The 22,889-nt window shown below is 37.3% G+C and overlaps 1 protein-coding gene across 1 annotated transcript in view; it reads right to left on the reverse strand.

Annotated features, from left to right (window-relative positions):
• DNAH11 (dynein axonemal heavy chain 11) overlaps positions 1–22,889 on the reverse strand; it is a 385,830-nt gene that overhangs the window by 64,781 nt on the left and 298,160 nt on the right. The window lies entirely within an intron of this gene.

Consider the following 22,889-nt stretch of genomic DNA (forward strand, 5'->3'; position numbering starts at 1 on the left):
GGGGTAGGTTAAATTGAGAAATAAATGTGTACGAAGCAGAAAATCTTAAGCAGCACCTCCTACCACCACACAGTTCAAAAGCAATGACAGATCTGGCAGGCTTGAGAAGGGCTTTTGTACTGCAATGTTCAGTGTCGTGCATTTGTATGATTATCGTCTAATTTACAAATTTTTATTTGACAACAGTTTGTATTCACTCATTCATTCCTTTTCCAACCCACTGATTCCAGTGCAGGCTCATGGGTGGCTGGAGACTACCCTGGCAGCTCAGGGCGCTGGGTAGGAACCAGCCCTGGACAGGATGTCATCCCATGGCAGGGCCACTCACACACCACCCCCGTCACTCACTCACACTGGGACCATACAGACATTCCAGCTCACCTAACGTGCTCAGCTGTGGGATATGGGAGGAAACAGGAGGACAAGAGAAAACTTAGGCAGACATGGGGAGCATGTGCAAACTCCACACAGACAGTGGTCCCAGCAAGCAGGAAGTGATTTGTTTTTTTTCCCTCATTAACATTAAAAGGATGTTATTTCAGGGCCAGCTGTACTTTCTGTGATTAAATGTACATTAAATACTGCTATTCTTTAAGGATAAGATAAAATGTGTATGTATGTGTTTATGTGTATCTGTGTATATACGTATAATGCATCTTAAGTGCATATGTATTTAATATACTTATGTATGTTAAATAATGTATTAAAATATTTTACTTTTATAAAGATGAAATGTTAAAAACACATATATTCTTTTTTTCTTTGGGACAGTGTCTCTCTCCTTCACCCAGGCTGAAATGCAATGGTACGATTTTGGCTCACTGCAACCTCCGCCTCCTGGGTTCAAGTGATTCTTGTGCCTCAGCCTCCTGAGTAGCTAAGATTACAGGTGCACACCACCACGTCCAGCTAATTTTTGTATATTTTTAGTAGAGGTGGGGTTTTCCATGCTGGTCAGGCTGGTCTCGAACAACTGACCTCAGGTGATCCATCTGCCTTGGCCTTCCAAAGTGCTAGGATTACAGGTGTGGCCACCTTGCCCAGCCCAAAACACATACATTTAAAAAATTACTTTCCAATACTTTCTGCATTGGCTTCCTGTAACTGCAAATCCTTGGTTGCCTCAGCATTTTCCTCTGAAAATTATTTCTGTAAATAGTCACTAGGCTAATTCTATTCAAAGCTCCCAGCTTAATTCATGTTATTTTTTAAATTTAAGGGTACATAGTAATTGCATGTGTTTATGGGGTACATGAGATGTTTTCATATCGGCTTCATGGTCTCTTTCCTGCTACGAACCTGCTGTGACGATCTAGTAAATTCTAATTTCTAATTCATGCAAGAGACAGAGAAGTCAAAACCACAAATACTGGAACTTCTCAAAGTGGCCTAAGCTGCTTAGAGTGAAACTTCTTATGAGACCTAGAGGCATGGGTGCAGCAAAAAGTCTCTTCTCAGTCTTCTATTTTACCTTACATATGAAAATTCTGGATTCTTCCTTCCTTCAGTGTATAAAATATTTAAATTGTATAGATATCACCATGACAGAAAATTAGACCCCAATTATTTTAATTGAAATTACTTTAAATAGCCATGAGAAAAAAATATTTATTTCCCATCTCATTGACTTCCAGGTGAGATGTTAATTCACTGAATTTGTCAGTTTTGAACAACTGGGTCAATTCTAAAGCAAAGACATTCTATCACATTCAGACAGGGCTCCTTTTTATCAAAATGTCACAATATTAGCAACAATTTTTAATCTGAGGAGCAATATCCAGAATGCCATAAAGTGGCAATGTTTTATGTGGTTCTTGGAGGATGTTTTATAATTATGTCTTGCTGAGAGATTAGGTCTCTTTTGTCTATGGTAAGGAAAGTGCCTCTGAACCACTGGCTGTGTTATTTGACTGGAAACATTTTTAATGAGACAACTGGTTTTAACGTGTGAAGACTATTTAAATATTATAATTTTCTTACATTACTAAAGCTTTTGTTGCCTGAATATGAATTTAAAATCCCAAAGAACTGATCAGACCTATGACCTACTGTCTTCATCTAACTCTCAAATTTTGTTTTCCCTGCAGAGTGATCTTACACCGGCAACAAAAACCTTCCGAGTTGTTGATTAAGTGTCTAAACTTGAAAAAATTCTGACAAATAAGCCACTTTTGAAAACCCTGTTAGTTGAATGGTGAATTTATTCACTTTATTCAGTTTGGATTTGTTTTTACCTTGTCAGTATCTCTTACTACTTAACTGTTTTTCAAGAGGAGAATAAGCAACTCAGTTAGCAACCCTCTTCTGTCCCAGCCAGTCCCTTTTTTTGTTTTGAGACAGTCTCGCACTGTCACTGAGGCTGGAGTGCAATGGCACGATCCCGGCTCACTGCAACCTCCACTTCCCGAGTTCAAGCTGTTCTTCTGCCTTAGCCTCCCGAGTAGCTGGGATTACAGGCATGTGCCTCCACGCCTGGCTAATTCTTTTGTATTTTTAGTAGAGACGGGGTTTCACCATGTTGTCCAGGCTGGTCTCAAACTCCTGACCTCATGATCCGCCCCCCTTGGCCTACCAAAGTGCTGGGATTACAGGCGTGAGCCACCGCATCCGGTCAGCATCAACTTTTAATATACTGATTTATTCTGTCATGTGTTCAGCCAATAAATATGTATTCAGTCATGTTTCTACAATTTGATAGGCATACAGGGATCAAACATCTGTACAAGTGAAAGGCGGGTAAAAGAACTAAATAAATATTTCTCCAAAGAAGAAATGCAAATGACCAATAAGCATATGAAAAGATGCTTAATATCATTAGTCATTAGGGAAATGCAAATCAAAGCCATAGTGAGGTACCACTTCACACCCATGAGAATGACTATAATAAAAAAACAAAGACAGTAACAAGTGTTGGTGAGGACATGGAGAAACTCATACACTGCTAATGGGAATGTAAAATTGTGCAACCACATTGGCAAACGGTTTGGCCATTCCTTAAAATTAGCATGGTGTGGTGGCGTGCACCTGTAGTCCCAGGTACTTAGGAGGCTGAGATAGGAGGATCACCTGAGCCTTGGGAAGTCGAGGCTGCAGTGAGCTGTCATCAGGTCACTGCACTCCAGCCTGGGCAACAGAGACCCTGTCTCATAAATAAATAAATAAATAAATAAATAAATAAATAAATAAATAAAATAGTTTAAAAATCCAAACAATGAAATATTATGGAAAAACCCACAATTACTTTTGCACCAACCTAATATTTGGCCATAGAATGGAATGAAGTATTGATATATCCTATGACACAAATGAAACCTGAAAATGTACAAAGTGAAAGAAGTCACAAAAGATCACAAAAGATATTACATGACTCCACTTATGTGAAATGTCCAGAACAGGCAAATACAGAAAGACACAGGAATTTCAATTCTAAAACAGACTGTGCTGATGGTGGCCCAACTCTGCGAATATACTAAAAACCATTGAATTACACACTTTGAGTGGGCAAATTATATCATATGTGAATTATATCTTGATAAGGATGCTACCAAAAAAATGGAACAATTATCAAGAGGTCAAATCATTAACATTTGGGCTTTTATCAATCTGTAAGTTACCATGCTAATACAGTTTCTCAGAGGTTCATGCTTGTCTTTTGAGTATAGCAATGTGTATCACAGGATGATCTTGTTTGATAAGGACACCTTTCTAAATTAACCTGCCTCTTTTGACTGACAATTTAGTCAAGTATGTCTACAACGGAGAGCATCATCAAAATTTCTCCTATTATTTGAGTTTCCTCTTTCCAAGGATTTCCAAAATGATCTCATAAGTAGTTTTGAGAAAATCTCTGTTAGTGCTATTCACTGTATAGTTCACTGCTAGTTCTGTTGACTCAGCTTAACTTTGGCATTTGTATGATTGACTTTTTAAAAAACTATTTGTAATTGACACATAATTGTACATATTAATGGGGCCCCATGTGATGTTTCAATACATGTATACATTGTATAATGATCAAACCATGATATTCAGCATATCCATCATCTCATTGATCATTTCTTTGTGGTGAGAATATTCAGAATCCTCTCTTCCAGTTATTTTGAAATATACACTATAATATTGTTTACCATAGTCACCCTACTGTGCTATAGAACACAGAACGTATTCCTCCCATCTAACTAAAAACCACTGAATTGCACACTTTAAGTGGGCGAATGGTATACAGTATGTGAATTATATCTTGATAATGGTGCTACCAAAAAAAAGTAACAATGATCTGTTAAAACGATCAATGGGCAATTTTGTAACCATTGACCAATCTCTCCCCACCATCCCCTCTCCTTTTCCCTCCCCTGTCTCTGGTAACCACTTTTCTACTCTACTTCTGAGATCAGCTTTTTTAGATAAAAATGAATGAGATCATGCAGTGTTTGTCTTTTTATGCCTGACTTATTTCACTTAACATAATGTCCTCCAGGTTCATCCATGTTGCCACAAATTACACGATTTTATTCTTTTTTATGACTGAGTAGTATTCTATTGTGTATATATACCACATTTTCATTATGCATTCAATTGTTGATAGGCTGATTCCAGATTTTGGCTAATGTGAACAATGCTGCAATAAACATGCAAATGCAGGTATCTTTTTGACATGCTGATTTCATTTCCTTTTGATTCATCATAGTAGAAATGCTGGATCTTAAGAACTGGTAGTTCTTAGTTTTTTGAGGAATCTCTCTACTCTTTTCCATAATGGCTACATCAATTTACATTTCCACCGATGGTGTAGAAGCATCCCCTTTTCTCCACATCCATTCTAGCCATTGTTAGTCTTTTTGATAATATCCATTCTAATTGGGGTGAAATGATATCTCATTGTGGTTTTGATTTGCATTTCCCTGATAATTAGTGATGTGGAATATTTTTCATGTACCTGTTGGTCATTTGTATGTTTTCTGAGAAATATCTATTCAAGTCCTTTGCCTGTTTTAAAATCACGTCCTTTTTTTTGTTGTTGTTACTAAATTGAGTTCCTTACATATTCCGGATATTAAGCTCTTGATTGTCAGAGACATATTTTGAAAACATTTTCTCCCGTTCTGCAGGTTGTCTCTTTGTTGGTTATTTCCTTTGTTGTGCAGAAGCTTTTTAGTCTGATTTAATCCCATTTGTCTATCTTTGCTTTTGCTGCCTGAGCCTCTGAGGTCTTATCCCAAAAATCTTTGTCCAGACCAATGTTATAAAGCATTTCCCCAATGTTTTCTTCTAGTAGTTTTATAGTTTCAGGTATTACATTTAAGTGTTTCATCCACTTTGAGTTGATTTTTGTCATTGATGAGAAATAGGGGTCTAGTTTCCTTTTTCTGCATGTGGTTATCATTTTTCCAACACCATTTATTGAAGAGACTGTTCTTTCCACAATATGCATTCTTGGTAACTTTGTTGAAAATCAGTTGGCTATAAGTGTGTGATTTCTGGGTTTTTTATTCTGTTTCATCTGTCTGTGTGTTTGTTTTTATGCAAGTGCCATGCTCTTTTGGTTATACAGCTGTGTAGTATACTTTGAAGTCAGGTAGTGTGATGCCTCTAGCTTTGTTCTTTTTACTCAAGATTGGTTTGGCTATTTGGAGTCTTCTCTTATTCCATATACATTTTAGGATGGTTTTTTCTATTTCTGTGAAGAATGTCACTGGTATTTTCATAAGGATTATATTGAATTTGTAGATCACTTTGGGTAGTATGGACATTTTTACAATGTTAATTATTTCAACCCATGAACAGGAAATATCTTTTCATTTGTTTGTGTCCTCCTCCAATTTATTTCATCAATGTTTCATAGTTTTCTTTGTAAGGATTTTTCACCTCCTTGGTTAAATTTCTTAGGTTTTTTATTTATTTGGTAGCTTTTGTAAATGGAATTGCTTTCTTGAATATTCAGATAATATTGGTGTATAGAAACACTACTGATTTATGTATGCTGATTTTGTATCCTACAACTTTACTGAATGTGTTTATTAGTTCTAACCGTTTTTTTTTTTTTTTTTTTTTTTTGAGGAGTCTTTAGGACTTTCTATGTATACAATCATGTCATCTGCAAACAGGGACAATTTGACTTTCTCCTTTCCAACTTGGATGCCCTTTATTTCTCGTACTTACTTCTGCCTAGAACTTCCAGTACTGCACTGAATAGAAGTGGTAGAAGTGAGAATCCTAGTCTTGTTTCAGATTTTACAGGAAAAGCTTTCAGTTTTTCCCTGTTCAATACGTTAGCTGTGGGTTTGTCGTATATGGCCTTTATTGTTTTGAGGTATGTTCCTTCTATATACAATTTGTTGAGAATTTTCATCATGAAAGGATCTTGAATTTTATCAAAGTTTTTTCTGTGTTGATTGAAATAATTGTATGTTTTTTCACCTCGATTCTGTTAATGTGATGTATCACATTTATTGATTTGTATATGTTGAACCGCTCTTGCATTCCTGGAATAAATTCCACTTGGTCATAGTGAATGATCTTTTTAATGTGCTGTTGAATTTTGATTGGTCTTATTTTGTTGAAGATTTTTATAGCTATGTTTATCAGGCATATTGGCCCACAGATTTTTGTGTATGTCCTTATCTGGTTTTAGTATCAGGGTGATGCTGGACTCAGGTTGGGTTTGGAAGAACTACTTCTTTTGTGTTTTTTTTTTTTTTTCGTTTTTCTTTTTTTGGAATAGTCTGAAAAGGATTGCTATTAGTTTTTCTTTAAATGTTTGATAGAATTCTGCAGTAAATGCATCAGGTCCTAGGTTTTTCTTTGACGGGACACTTTTGACTATTGATTCAACCTAATTTCTCATTATTAGTTTGTTCAGATTTTCTATTTATTCATGATTCAATTTTGATAGGTTGTACATGTCTAGGAATTTATCCAGTTCTTCTACATTTTCTATTTTGTTGGTATATACTTGTTCGTAATAGTCTGTTATTACTGTGGTATCAGTTATGTTTTCTTTTTCATCTCTGATTGGAAACTTTTGAAAATTTTAGTCTAAGTAGAGGTTTGTTGATCTTGTTTATGCTTTTGGTTTTTTTGGGACAGCATCTTGCTCTGTCACCCAGGCTGGAGTGCTAGACTGGTGTGCAGTGGTGTGATCATAGCTCACTGCAACCTTGAAATTCTAGGCTCAAGCTATCCCCCTGCCTTTACCTCCAAGTAGTTAGAGCTACAGGCATGCACCACTATGCCTGGCTAATTTATCTTACAATTTTTAAAAATTTTTGTAGAAATATGGTTTCTGTTGACCAGGTTGATCTCAAACTCCTGTCCTCAAGCGACCCTCCTGCCTTGGCCTCCCAAAGTGTTGGAATTGTAGGTGATTTTGTTTATCTTTTCAAAAAGCCAACTGTTTTGTTATCTTTCGTCTTTCTTTTAGTCTCTATTTTGTTATTTCTATTCCGATCTTCATTACTTCTTTTCTTCTACTAATTTTGGGTTTAGATTTTTTTTTTTTTTTTTTTTTTTAAGATCCTTGAGGCATAACCATGGGTAGTTTGAGATCCTTTTAATTTTTTGATGTAGGAATTTATTCCCTCTTAGAACTGCTTTTGCTGTGTTCCATAGGTTTTGGTATGCTGTGCTTCTATTTTTCTGGTTTCAAGAAATCTATTTTAATTTCCTTTTTTGACCCATTTGTTGTTTAGGAGTACATTTTTTAATCTCCAAGTATTTGTATAGTTTCCAAAGTTTCTCCCGTTATTGATTTCTACTTTTATTCTGTGTGGTCACAAAAAAGACTTGACATAATTTCAATTTTGTAAAAAAATTGTGTTGGGACTTGTTTTGTGGCAAAACATATGTCCTATCCTGGAGAAACTTGCATTTGCTGATGAGAAGAATGTATATTCTGTGCAATTGGGTGCAATGTTCTGTAAACATCTGTGAGGTTCATTTCGTCTACAGTGTGGTTTAACTCTGATGTTTCTTTCTTGGTTTTCTATCTGGATGTTCTGTCCATTGCTGAAAGTAAGGTGCTGAGGTTTCCTATTATTATCGTTTTGCTGTATTGACTGACATTTAAATGAAATTTCAAGAGTGAAGGTTTCAAGTAATTAGGGCCTAGGGTTCTCACAGATAAGCGATACCAACATTTATACTCATTTGCATCTCTACAATAAAACTTATATTTTAAATACACCTCTGTGTACATTCTGTGATTTTTTTTCTTTTTGAGGTGGAGTCTTGCTCTGTCACCCAGGCTGGAGAGCAGTGGTGAGATCTTGGCTCAGTGCAACCTCTACTTCCTGGGTTCAAGTGATTCGCCTGCCTCAGCTCCCCCCCGCCCCCAGTAGCTGGGATTACAGGTGTGTGCCATCGTGTTGGGCTAATTTTTATCTAGTAGTAGAGATGGGGTTTCATCATGTTGTCCAGGCTGGTCTTGAACTCCTGACCTCGGGTGATCCATCCACCTTGGCTTCCCAAAGTGCTGGGATTACAGGCATGAACCACTGCGCCCAGCCCATCCTGTGATCTTTTCATTGCCACTCTACCTTGGGTGGAATTCATTCCTCCTCTTGTGGAGAGTCTCAGAGAAATTCCAGGCTGTCACCACCTTCCATCATTTCAGGTTGTTTGAATATTTCCTCACTTGCTTAAGAATTTTCACCAGGTTTATGTTCATACTTCACAAACTTCCTGTTTCAACCAGTAACATATATTCCCCAATGAAAAGATAATTTATACATTCCTATAATTAAAAATTAAACAAATATGAAATGTAAATTTAAGTCAAGAACACTGAATCAGAGAAGACTAGAATTTTTGTTATTGTTCAAGGGGACAGTTCACTGTCATGGGATTAGGAACTGTGGTAAGAAGTCAGGTTAATTTAGAGATTTGTGTGGTATGTGTGTATGTGTTTGTGTTTATGTGTGTGTATTCACTTATGCATGAGAAGCAGCACAAACCACCAGCAAGATGATTAACTTATTTTTTAAAGTAGCAGGTGTTCAGGCTTCAGTGAGAAATCCCTCTAGAGCAGGGGTTGACAAATTTCCCTGTAAAGGGATCAGAGAGTAAATATTTTAGGCTTTGTGGGTCATATACATCTCTGCCATATATTCTTCTTGTTTCCAATCCTTTAAAAGCATTCTTAGCTAGCCATTCTTGGCTCCTGGGTTGCACCAAAACAGGCCCCTTGTTCAGTGCCACTCTAGAGGATCACATTGGCTAATGGTACTAGTGTAATCTCTTCTCAGAGCAATAGGAGCTAATTTTTCCAATTAGCCACAATGTATAACGATGCTCTTTCCTCTAGGCTTTCAAGAATAAATGTGTGAGACTAGTCATCAGGAAGCATGAGGTTCTCAGACACAGATTGCAAATTGGATAAAGAGTCAAGATCCATCAGTGTGCTGTATTCAGGAGACCCATTTCACGTGCAAAGACACACATAAGCTCAAAATAAAGGGATGGACGAATATTTACCAACCAAATGGAAAGCCAGCCAAACTAAGCTTCATAAGCAAAGGAGAAATAAAATCCTTTACAGACAAGCAAATGCTGAGAGATTTTGTCACCACCAGGCCTGCCTTACAAGAGCTCCTGAAGGAAGCACTAAACATGGAAAGGAACAACTGGTGCCAGCCACTACAAAAACATGCCAAATTGTAAAGACCATCGACACTATGAAGAAACTGCATCAACTAACAGGCAAAACAACCAGCTAGCATCATAATGACAGGATCAAATTCACACATAACAATATTAGCCTTAAATGTAAATGGGCTAAATGCCCCAATTAAAAGAAGCATGAGGTTCTCACACTTTTGCTTCTGTGTGCAAGTGACAGAAGCTTTTTTTTTTTTTTTTTTTTTTTTTTTTTTAGATGGAGTCTCACTTTGTCACCCAGGCTGCAGTGCAGTGGCGCAATCTCAGCTCACTGCAAGCTTTGCCTCCTGGGTTCAAGCAATTCTCCTGTCTCAGACTCCCGTGTAGCTTGGACTACAGGTGCCTGCCACCACACCTGGCTAATTTTTGTATTTTTAGTAGAGATGGGGTTTCACTTTGTTGGTCAAGCTGATCTTGAATCCTGACCTCAGGTGATCCACCTGCCTCAGCCTCCCAAAGTGCTGGGATTACAGGCGTGAACCACTATGCCTGGCCAACAGAAGCTTTTAACTGGTTAAATGTTTAATCAAGTATCTGAGTTAACCTCCATAAGATGCTTCATGGATGACTTCCTCCCTCTGTGTCTCTCTTGCATATCTACATATACCCTGAAGCATTCAGAGATTCCAGTTTGAAAAGCAGAAATGCATCTGCTTGGGGAACAGGTTTTATTTTCTGTGTGAAAAGAGAGGTTGATAGAGGGGAGGAGGATGCTGCTGTGCTGTTGGAAAGGAGAAGGATGTCTGCCTATAAAACTGGGTTCTATATCTTGCTCTGAAACATTATTTGATATGTTTAGATTTCCCAGGGATAGTAAATTATCCTCAATTGGGGTGTTTATGATCTATGAAAGGCAAAAATTGTATAATGACTCAGTGGGTTTTATCATTGCTGCTAAACTAATTTTTGGTTAATTTCCTATCTGGGAAAATTAAACAGACTGCTAATGTTCTCTCATGACTTGAAGGATCAAAAAGCAACAAAGTTAACCGGAGGGGTGGGAAAAGCAAACAGAATCACTTTGTTGTTTCTGCGAAAGACATGAATCCAGAGGTTAAGACTTCTAGAACACTAAAGGTAGCTATGAGCTCTTGAACTTAAACTCCAAACAACAGCAACAGCAGGTGTGAAGAGTAACATAAAACTTGGAAGTGTGGCTATTTTCTTAAAAAGAGCTTCTTAATCCATCTTCCAGCTTCACCCTCCACAGGAACAAAATATACTGGCCCTTGTCACTGCACCACACTGAGAGTCAAGTGGGTGTGAATCTCCCAATCTGGCATGGGGCTCTGCTCCCATAGGATTTTTATACATCCCTCTGCAGGAGTGAGCTCCTCCTCTGTCTCTTCCCACTGCCTGAGATTTGCTGGTTTGGAGGTGAGAAGCTGCTTATGCAATCTCAGAACAGAAATAAAATTATTTTTCTGAGTACAAATACCATGGTTTAATTGGCTAGGACATGGGGTGAGTAAAAGAACATGCTGTTTCATCTAGCAGAGCATAATTTTAGACCAAGAAGAGCCACTAGAGATCATCCAACTGATTTCTTTTTATGGACCTCAAGTGTTTATGGCTTGGCCAAGGTCGCTTAGCTCAGTGGCAGAGCTGGGACTAGAACCTGGGGTCTCTAGACTCCTAGTATAAAGTTCATTTCACTGCATAACATTGCAGGTTAATTGGCTCTGACAGTGGCAGCCTGTAATGTCAGCCTCTGTCAACCTGCCTGACTTTCTATCACAAGAGGGTACTGAGAGAATATGACTGACTCAGTACCAATCAACAGCCACTAGAGAAAAACAACAGACACAGTTCAGAGCACACGCCCTGCTGGTCTTTGGTCAGAAACTCTGTCCTTGTTTATGAAGGAGAACAGCACAACTACCGAAGTATTAAATCTTAATCTAAGATCTACAATTTCTGGTCAATAGATTCATAAATTGAATTATTAATTCATAATATTTTTTACAATAAATAATTCAACTTATATAAAAGTTTTCGGCTGTTTACCTCTCAGGGAAAGAAAATATATTAAGTGTGCCAAAATGTTTGCTAGTTAACCAAATGAATTATTTTATAATAACAACAGCCATCTTCAAACATATATCATCTATAAATTAACCTTTCATACGTTAGGTTTGCATAAAAGCCAGGTATACTGGAAATATCAAAATGCTTTCAATGTTTATTTAAAACTCAGCCAAAAAGTGAGTGTCCTGGGACAAAAAAAGAGGTCTAACTTCAAATCATGGACAGTTGTTACCGTTGTGGAAGATAGCTATGGAAATTACGTTAAAAACACTTGGGAATGATTTCTTGCCTAGTTTTCAAAGGACTTCTGTGATAGAACAACAAACACTGGTCCCAATTATCAGTTTCCTGAAAACCAGAATCTCTGTGAGCTGAGAGAGGAACCATTATCTTAATATAACCAAGATGAGAATTTCAATTTAGCGATTACAATCTGAAATTCTTATTTCTAAAATCTTCATCTGAAAAGTCAGACGTCCCTTGTACTTTATTGGAAGCGTTCTCAAGATTTAGTATAGTTACTGTTGGAAATGCTATCAGTATTGATTATAAAACCAAAATGCATTTATTTAGCTATGAGATAGTCAGAGTATCTGAACAAACACCATCACTATTTTTCATTGCTATCTAAAACCAAACATGGAAAGCAACATATTTAATTTGGAATGAAGACTTACTACTGTGGCAGACCAGAGTCTTTAATAGCAGTGGCTTTATTAGAAATGGCTGCAGCAGGAATCTTTTCAAAAGATTTGCAAAACCCGCTGTTTGGAGAGAGATTTCCTAAGATATTGTATTATTATATTGAAGATTCTCACTCTAAGTTGGACAATTCAGATAGCCAACATGTTCTCTGAATAGGAGAAATTCCATTTTGGAAGCTTCAACAGAGCCATTTTGTCAAGGTAAAGAGATAGTAGCTGCTTTTTAAGATAAGCAAATAATATAGCCTACTAGTTGGTGGGGGTGGAGGGAACACATTTAGGAGAAGAAATAAACTTTTCAATGGACATCTAAAAGCCTTACTGCACATCCTGCTGTTTAAAATTAAAAGCTTCTAGATTAGACTTGGGAGTTCCAACAGCTACAGTCACGAGTACAGCGGAAAAGATCAGGTGTAGCAAATGTAGCAAACCACAAGAGGGGAGTTGTTACTTAGCAACCTCAGCGGGAAGGGCTGTGCAAGTTGGTCAAACCCGTTTACCAAAGAAAGGTTTTGGTTGAAAGCTGCACAGCTGGCAAGATGTTCAAGGAAAAGAAGGAAAGAAAACCCTGAATAGAAATGAGTTAATTGTCTTGCTGCTTCATACAGTTAATATAACCAACACGTCCTTCTAAGATAAAAGCAAACTTCAACCAGAATTTAAAAAAACAATAACAACATTGGTGTTTCAGGATTCCAGGTAATATTGCACAGGAAAAAAAAAAAAAGAAAAAAAAACCCCAGATAACTAAAAAAAAAGTCATAGATTATTTCTCTTTTGATACACATATACACACACTTCAACATATTCATATTTAAACATCATAATGTAGCATCAAAAACAAAGAAAATTGCATTTGTTTGTTATTTTATTGGAAGATTGCTTTTTAAAAAGAAAATAAAAGAATCTGAGGATTCTTTATCTGAAGTCCTGTTTGGTATTTATTTTCAGGTAAAGTCAAACAACTATTACCAAGATGACTGAATGTGAGAATGCTTTATCTGCAAACGCTAAAGATTACACTATTAAGGAAAAAAAAAAAAAAACTTTACTAAATTTAGGAATAGAAAAACTGTTGGAGATTTGTGGCAATTAAATTTTATTTTGAATTTGGAAATGAGAACAGACTAGAATGCTGAATTCTATTATAGGAGAGCATGAATGAACTTGAAAATAAATCTATTCTTACCCGCAAAGGAAATAATGAGAGAACTACATAACTCTAGAGTTTATTTAAAATCCATAAGCTAGGCCAGGTGTGGTGGCTCATGCCTGTAATCCCAGCACTTTGGGAGACTGAGGAAGACAGATCACCTGAGGTCAGGAGTTCTAGACAAGCCTGACCAACATAGTGAAACCCCGTCTCTACTAAAAATACAAAAATTAGCCAGGCATGGTGGTACAGGCCTGTAGTTCCAGCTACTTGGGAGGCTGAGGCAGGGGAATTGTTTGAACCTGGGAGGCAGAGGTTGCAGTGAGCCAGGATTGTACCACTGCATTCCAGCCTAGGCAACAGAGCAAGACTCTGTCTCAAAAAAAAAAATAATAATAATAATAAAATAAAATTAAAAAAAATTCATAAGCTTCTAGCTCAAGACAGTACAGTCTACTACAGCATAGGGTTCAGTTTAACATGGTCCTGTCTTAAATCTAACCTAACTTTTCATTTGAATAGATCTATAGTCAACTATAATCACATGGCATCAACTCCAAGAACAGCAACATAATAATAGTTAATAAACTGGAAACTTGTTGACTGAAAGCAATTCTTCTTAATGTTAGCATAACTTTCAGGAAATCTAGTCATTATAAAATAAATATCTGTAAAATATCATCTCCCTCTTACCACTTCTGTAAAAATATTTAAAAAATCATATAGCTAATATTTCTATTAGCCAATTTTAAGTTCCTTTCTAGGGCATGCTACTTTAAGACTTATTAAAATAATAACTGTATGAAAAGTAAATACAGAATGAAGTATAAAATATCTTTTAATAATATGTGTATACACTCCAAAAAAACCTGAAATACATATTACAGTAAAGTTACTCCAGTCTTTAAAAAATTATAATACTTAATAGTTTAAAAAATTCATTAACATTTAGGGGTATTTGAAAGATTAAAGAGAATTTTATGAAGATGCTTCACAGATCAGCAACTTCTCCAATATGTAAGCCAGTAAATTTGCTCTGGAAAAATTACATGTTGATAAATCTTTCCAGGTATGTTTTCTGTCGATTGATATAAAATATATTTTATTTAAAATTAGGATTGTCTGGAGCTTGGTGGATTTAATTATTTGTAATTACCCAGCTGTTGTCGGCCTGTGGCCATTTTATGACAGTGGTATCTACTGTGTGGGCCAGGTTCACCTGTATATCTTCTCAAACACAGATTTAATGTGCTATTGATGAAACCATTACTCGAACCAAATTAAAGTCTGGGCTGATATATTGGTCCACAGGGAGCTGTCAGACATGAAAGGAGTAATTAGTATTCATTACTTCATACTCCACAACACTCCAATTATTAATGAACTTCAACTTTTGGACTATGCTATATCTATCACAAACATTTCTCAGACATTCATTATTAGGAAGAATAAACTAATACTGGTTTAAAAAAAAACCACAACTCCCCCAAGCAAATAGAACTAGAATAAACAAAAACACTATTGATAGCCAAAAACTTTCTGAGGGATGTGAGTTTCTCAAAGGAGGATGGTGTTATCCCACCTGAGTTTGAGGATATGATAAAGATGTTCTGGGTGAATGTGGCAGATCAACAGTCCCTGCAGGCTGTTTTCCTTGCTCTCTCTTTTCAATGCTATCTCTTGTCTTTACAATACCAAGGAAAATGTTTGTAAACCCACAGGTTACATAGAGATAGAGTCACATAGGAAAAAAAAAAGAGGACAGAGAAATCAAGTAAAATGTTCACTGTTGGAAGTAAACAGGAAGATCCATTATAAAATTTACAAACATGTAGATTAATTTTCAAAAACTTTCTGTTCCTGTTATAACACTGCAAATCAGTACCTCTATTATTAATTTTAATTTTAGCAACATTTTCCCATTAATTTTCTTTTCTATTTTCTCCCAACTTTTGTTGCATTGAAAAAAGAAAAATAATTCCTATTTGTACCAATCTAATTTTTATTTTACCATATCTCTTCCTACTTTGCATATGTATGAATACTTTTTAGTTTCTCTCCTTTCTTTTAAAGAGTTAGATGAGGAAATAAGAAAGCCTTTATTTTGTTTCAAAGATACTTCTTGTCAGGCAAAAACAATGCAATAACAAAAATATCAAAATTTATTCAAAATGCTTTTAAAGAAAATGCTTTTTATAGATTTAGGGGCTACAAGTGCAGCTTTGTCACCTGGATATATTGTGTGGTGGTGAAGTCTGTGCTTTCAATGTAACCATCATCCAAAAAATATACATTGAGCCCATAAGGTTACTTCTTATCCCTCACTCCTCTCCCACGGTCTACCTTTCAGAGTCTCCAATGTCTATTATTCCATTAAAGCACTTTTTAAGCATTTGTAACAAAACTATTTTGAAAGTTTAGAGTGCCCTCAATTTGTTCATTCAAAACTAAAAGTGGGGGAAAAAAGGAGGCAGGAATAGTTTGTCGAAGAGGTGGCTAATAGTATTAAATATGGGAAATCGTTTGGATTATAAAAACAGCAGAAGCATAAAAGTCCCGCTCAGTTCTCTGAAAGACTCCACAATTCTTACACACTACTAGTGAGCATGTACATTTCTAAACACTTTGGAAAACAATTCGGCATTATCTTTTAAAGTTGATTGTGCATACGTTCTACAACCTATCTTACTACAGAATATAAACACTGAAGAATCTTGCTGTGTGTACCTGTAGTTGTATGCATGAATGTGCGTACCTGTAGATGTATATATGAATGTGTGTGCCTGTAGATGTATACAGGAATATTCAGTAATATTCACAGCAGTGTCATTAATAGCAAAAAATCTAAAAATAAACAAAATGATCTTCAATAAGAATGTTAAATAAATTGAGGAATAGTCATATCATTGAATATTACAGTAATAGACCCAGTGTGGTGGCTCATGCCTGTAATCTCAGCACTTTAGAGGACGAAGTAGGCAGATCACTTAAGGTCAGGAGTTCGAGACCAGCCTGGCCAACATGGCAAAATCTGTCTCTACTAAAACTACAAAAATTAGCCAGGCCTGGTGGCAGGCGCCTGTAATTCCAGCTACTTGGGAGGCTGAGGCAGGAGAATCGCTTGAACCTGGGAGGTGGAGGTTACAGTGAGCCAAGATCGCGCTACTGCACTCCATCCTGGACAACAGAGTGAGACTCTGTTTCAAAAAGAATATTATAGTAATGAAATTGCAAGAACTAGAGCCAGAAGCAGCAATGTAGATTAAATCTTAGAAACATATGATTGAGGGAAAAAATCAAGTCCTTTTAAACTATATACACCATAATGGTGTTTTTATAAAGCTTTAAAAGAATATGTTGTTTCAGAATATATACACATATGATAAAACATTATTTTAAATAAAACAATGAAGTAATAAGCAACATTCAGAATCTTCACCTTCCTATGTCTTTGATTTGCATGTCCCTGATGACTAACGATGTTGAGCATATTTTCATGTGCTTATTAGCTATTTGTATTTCTTTGGAGAAATGTCTATTTAGATCTTTTACTTATCTTTTAATGGGAAAGATCTTTGATCTTTATACGCCAGTCACATTCTAGAAACTTGACTAAATACATATTTATTGACTGAATTAAAAATATATTTAATGTATGTTATTTAAAATATTAAATAAATAATATTTACTATGTCCTCTCTGTTAGGCTTTATGGAACTGATCATATCATTCCAATATATGAACACTGGTTACCTTTGGAAGTGGAGGCAGAATTGCCAAGGAGGGGAGCACAAAGGTAGCTTAAAGGATATTGTCAATAATTTGAATGGCAGATACATGTCTAATTTATTATGCTTTATAACTTTATATATTATGTATTTTATAGGTATCAGTATTAAATAAAATTAAAGCACACTAAAAACCCAAAATACTTCTTCTAGGATGCAACTAGGATAGGACATTTTTTCTGCCTCTTCTCAGTGCCAAGCTAGAAAAGGAAAGTTTTCTTGATCTAGTAATTATTTGTGTGTGTTTATTAACAAATTTACCCTTAAACGGAAGGAGTGTCCTCTAGCTTTATACAGGAATCTCTTAGCAGACTGCATATCCTGAATAGGCTCTAGCCTTGTCCAAGCTTTGTACATCATCAAAAGAGAACCCCAAGGTCATCAGGTTTTTTTTGCAGGCACCCTCAGGAAGGAAACCATCTTTGGTGTTCCTTGTCTCTCTGAGTTCCTGCTTTTTGGTTGTACTTTTTTTTTGGTCCACTCATAATACATTTTGAAAGGTGTTTTAAATATTTTAACTAACATATTTAGTTCTGTTTTTAGTATTTGAATACCTAATCCACCATAGTAAGAGAAATAAAAGTTTTATGTTTGTATTGCTCTATTTTTGTTTTGGTTAACCATCTTTTTAAAGACATACAGTATATGATTCTTATCCATAAAGAACTTATAATCAATTACAGTTATGTATGAGTGAAAAAAATTAAGCATATTGTAAGGGGGAGAAAAAAACTGCAAAATGACACAAGGAAAATATACTATGTAAAGGAGACATTAAATATGGAAAATTAAAATGTCCAGTTAACACTTAACTGCTATTGGCTAAATAGCAGTTAAATCCTGAATGTAGTGAATTTAGGCTGTGAAAAGAACAGTTAAGTAAAACAACATATCACAGGAGGGGGGATAATCTGTGGCATGAAGAAATGAAAGGCCTGGGCTATATTATAGGCAACTGTAGGTATGAAAAACATAGTTTCCAAAACAATGATGGGGAAATAAATGAGGCTTAGGAAAAAACTGAGGGGGGAAGAGTTAGACTGGTAACATGGCACTCATCAACACCCTACCAAAGGATAGTAGTGCCTGTTTATTTGCAAAAGCTTGCTAAAAGATAAAAGGTTTTGGGGATAAGACCTCAAAAAGAACAGCAACAAAAGCAACAATATATAAATGGGATTACATCAAGCTAAAAAACTTCTGTACAACAAAGGAAACAATCAATGCAGTGAAGAGACAACCTACAGAATGGGAGAAAATATTTGTAAACTATCCTTCTGATCAAGGATGAATAACTAGAATATATAAATAACTCAAACAACCCGATAGCAAATAAATAAATAAATAAATAAATAAATAATACAAAATAAAAGCAAATAATCTGATTTAAAAATGGGTAAAAGACCCGAGTAGATCTTTCTCAAAAGAAGACATACAAATGGCCAATAGGTATATGAAATTGCCCAACATTATTAATCATCAGAGAAATGTAAATCAAAACCACAAGGTGGTACCATCTCATCCCAGTTAGAATGGTTATTATCAAAAAGACAAAAAAATAACAAATGTGAGAAAGGGGAACACCTGTACACTGTTGGTGGGAATGTAAATTAGTACAGCCACTATGGAAAACAGTAGAGAGATTCCTCATGATCACGCCACATGATCCAGCAATATGGCTGCTGGGCATACATCCAAAATAAATGAAATCAGTATATCGCAAACGTATCTGCAATCCCATGTTCACTGCAGCAATATTCACAATAACCTAGATAAGAAACCCTTCTGAGTGTCCAATAATGGGTGAATTGTGATACGGTTTGGGTATTTGTCCTCTCCAAATCTCATGTTGAAATGTGACTACCAGTGAATGCTGGAGGTGGGCCTGGTGGGAAATGTTTGGGTCATGGGGGCAGACCTCTCATGAACGGCTTGGTGTCCTCCCCTGTGAGAATGAGTTACCTTGAGATACCGTTGTTTAAAAGAGCCTGGCTCCTCCTTCCCACTCTCTGTTGCTCCCTTTCTTGCTGTGTGACATGTCTGCTCCCCATTTACCTTCCACCATGACTGTAAGCCTCCTGAGGCTTCACCAGAAGCAGATGCAGGCACTATGCTTCTTGTATAGCCTACAGAACCATGAGCTACATCAACCTCTTTAAAAAAAAATAATAAATTACCCAGTCTCAGGTATTCCTTTATAGCAATGCAAAACAGATGAACACAAATGGGTAAAGAAATTGTGGTACATACACAGTGAAATACTATTCATCCAGAAAAAGGAATGAAGCTGTCATTTGCAGCAACATGGATGGAACTGGAGGGTATTATGTTAAATGAAATAAGCCAGGCACAGAAAGACAAATATGGCATTTTCTTACTCATAGGCAGGAGCTAAAAAATCGGGTCTCATGGAGGCAAACAGCAGAATGCTGGTTACCAGAGGCCAGGAAGGGAAGTTGGTGGGGGAAGGGAAGTTGGTGGGGGAAGGGAAGTTGGTGGGGGAAGGGAAGTTGGTGGGGGAAGGGAAGTTGGTGGGGGAAGGGGAAGATAAGGAAAAGTTGGTTACTGGGTACAAAAATACAGTTAGAAAGAATAATTCTAGTATTCAATAGAATAGTAGGAAACTTACAGTTAATAATTTATTGTATAGTTTGATATAGCTAGAAGAAAAGAACTGTAATGTTCTCAACACAAAGGAAAGTGTTTGACACAATGGATATCCCAATCACCCTGACTTGATCATCACACATTGTATACATGTATCAAAATACCTCATGTACCCCCAAAATATGTACAACTATGAGGTAGCAATTAAAAAACACAAAAAAGAGAAAAACCTGTTTAAGAAACTAGGTTTTCACATAAACTTCATATAGTTATAAGGTATGCAAAAGGACATTAATATCTCTGGGTCCCCATTTTTCTCATGGGAAAAGGGCAAAGGGTAGACAGGGTACCCCCTGTATTTTTCTGGCTATATAGAGTCTCCCTAGATAATCACATCCACCATGATGGCAGAACTCCTCCAGATAGATATTCCCCAATCTACATGGTCAACCAACATCCTTTCATTAAGCTCCATACGCACATATCCAACTGCTTTTTAGACTTCTGTTTTAGAAATGAGTGTTAAAGAAGTACCTCAACCTTTGCATATCTAGTAAGAGAAATTATTAGTTCTTTCCCTACACTTACTCTTATTCCTATATATACCTCACCATAAAGCACAGTATCATTTACCTGACAGAAGGCAGAAGAAAACATCCTCAAACCTCCTTTTTTACCACCAATAATATCCAATTAATTACCATAAACTAGTGGTACTAACTCCTTGATACCACACTGATTTGTCCTCTCCTCTCTTTCCACTGTGACTGCCTAAGTTTAGGCTCATACCATGTCTCAAATGGATTACTGCAATTATTTACTAACTAGACTCTGGCTCTAGGTCCACACCCTTTCAGTCAATACTTTCAGAAACATTGATCACATCGCTCCCAGTGTGCTCAAAAGTTCTTACTAGCTTCCCCGCTAACTTATGATCATGATACTTGAGTGAAAATATGGAGACTCCAGGAAGGCATCGTCCTTTAGTTAAAAACAATTGGTATTACCAACTAGTGTAACTGATAGAAATAGGCCCCTTGAGCGTACTTAGGAGGGGTTGGAAATTATCAACACATAGCAAAAGGCCAATGTAGGGATCAACCAAGGAAGTCTGCGCTCTGGGTCCTGCTCTCCTCTCCAGTCTCATCTGTCCCAGTCCACATCCTTCTCTCTTCCTCCCCAATACAGACTCTCCACCCATTTGGATTCTGTTTGCAGTTCCCCAAAGCTGTTGGATTGTTTTGTGTGTTTTACTATTTGAAATTAGGGCTCTCTGTCCAGGATTCTCTTTTCCCACTTGTCTACCTCACAAATACCTACTTAACTTTTGAGCCTTGCATTGAATAAAAATGTAATCAAAGGTAATTTTTTCCAAGAAGTCTTTCCAAGTCTCCACTATGGAACTGACAACTCCTTGCCATGTATACATCAATCACCACACCAACGGTTCTGCTTTACGTTCACTGATTGTTTTTAGGTCTATCTTTCCTTATGGAAATGTAGCTTCCTCAAGTGCAGGGTCTGTATCTTACCACACTAAATCTGCAGCCCCCAGCATAGTACCTGGCATACAGCAGTGCTCAGAGAAGGTTTACTCAATGACTGACAGGATATATAAGGACTCCACTGGCACTCATAGTCTCTGGGTGAAAATACTCTAAAAACATCTGCATGGAAGAGGGAAGGAGGAAAAGCTGAGGATAAAGAGTTGAGATTTACCCACAAACAAGTGGTTTTTCCCACACATAAGGGTTTAAGAGCCAGGATTCAGGTAACAACTGCATGCAATCAATACCACTTGTTACATTCTTCCAGATTATCTTTAATCTTCTTGGCCTTAAAAGAAATGCTAGAATGATATTAAGGGAAGAGACTACCCCTCATATTGCCTTATGCCCAATTTCTGCTTCCAAAGAAAGAAAAACTAAAAGGCAGAAATGAAAACCACAAGCAGACAGCCCGGTGCTACACCCTGGGCCTGGTAAAGATCCACCCCTGACCTAATTGGTTATGTTATCTATACATTACAGACTTTGCATAGAAAAGCACTGTGAAGCTCAAGCCTGTAATCCCAGCACTTTGGGAGGCCGAGACGGGCGGATCACGAGGTCAGGAGATCGAGACCATCCTGGCTAACACAGTGAAACCCCGTCTCTACTAAAAAATACAAAAAACTAGCCGGGCGAGGTGGTGGGCGCCTGTAGTCCCAGCTACTCGGGAGGCTGAGGCAGGAGAATGGCCTGAACCCGGGAGGCGGAGCTTGCAGTGAGCTGAGATCCGGCCACTGCACTCCAGCCTGGGCGACAGAGCGAGACTCTGTCTCAAAAAAAAAAAAATAATAATAATAAAGAAAAGCACTGTGAAAATCCCTATCCTGTTTTGTTCTGAGCTAATTACCGGTGCATGCAGCCCCCAGTCACGTACACTCTGCTTGCTCAATTGATCACAACCCTCTCACACGCACCCCCCTTAGAATTGTGAGTCCTTAAAAGGGACAGGAATTGCTCACTTGGGAAGCTCAGCTCTTGAGACAGGAGTCTTGTCGATGCCCCCGGCCAAATAAACCCCTTCCTTTTTTTTTTTTTTTTTTTGAGACAGTCTCGCTCTGTCGCCCAGCTGGAGTGCAGTGGCCCAATCTCGGCTCACTGCAAGCTCCGCCTCCCCCGGTTCACGCCATTCTCCTGCCTCAGCCTCCAGAGTAGTTGGGACTACAGGCGCCCGCCACCTCGCCCGGCTAGTTTTTTGTTTTTTTAGTAGAGATGGGGTTTCACCCCTTCCTTCTTCAACTCGGTGTCTGAGGAGTTTTGTCTGCAGCTCGTCCAGCTACATTTCTTGGTTCCCTGACTTGGAAGCGAGGTGACTGGCAGATGGTCGAGGCAGCTCCTTAGGCGGCTAAAGCCTGCCCTGTGGAACACCCCTGCAGGGAACTCTGACCAGCCCGAGCGACCCCGATCC

The sequence above is a fragment of the Macaca fascicularis genome, chromosome 3, assembly GCF_037993035.2.
Source record: "Macaca fascicularis isolate 582-1 chromosome 3, T2T-MFA8v1.1".
Classification (NCBI taxonomy): Eukaryota; Metazoa; Chordata; class Mammalia; order Primates; family Cercopithecidae; genus Macaca; species Macaca fascicularis.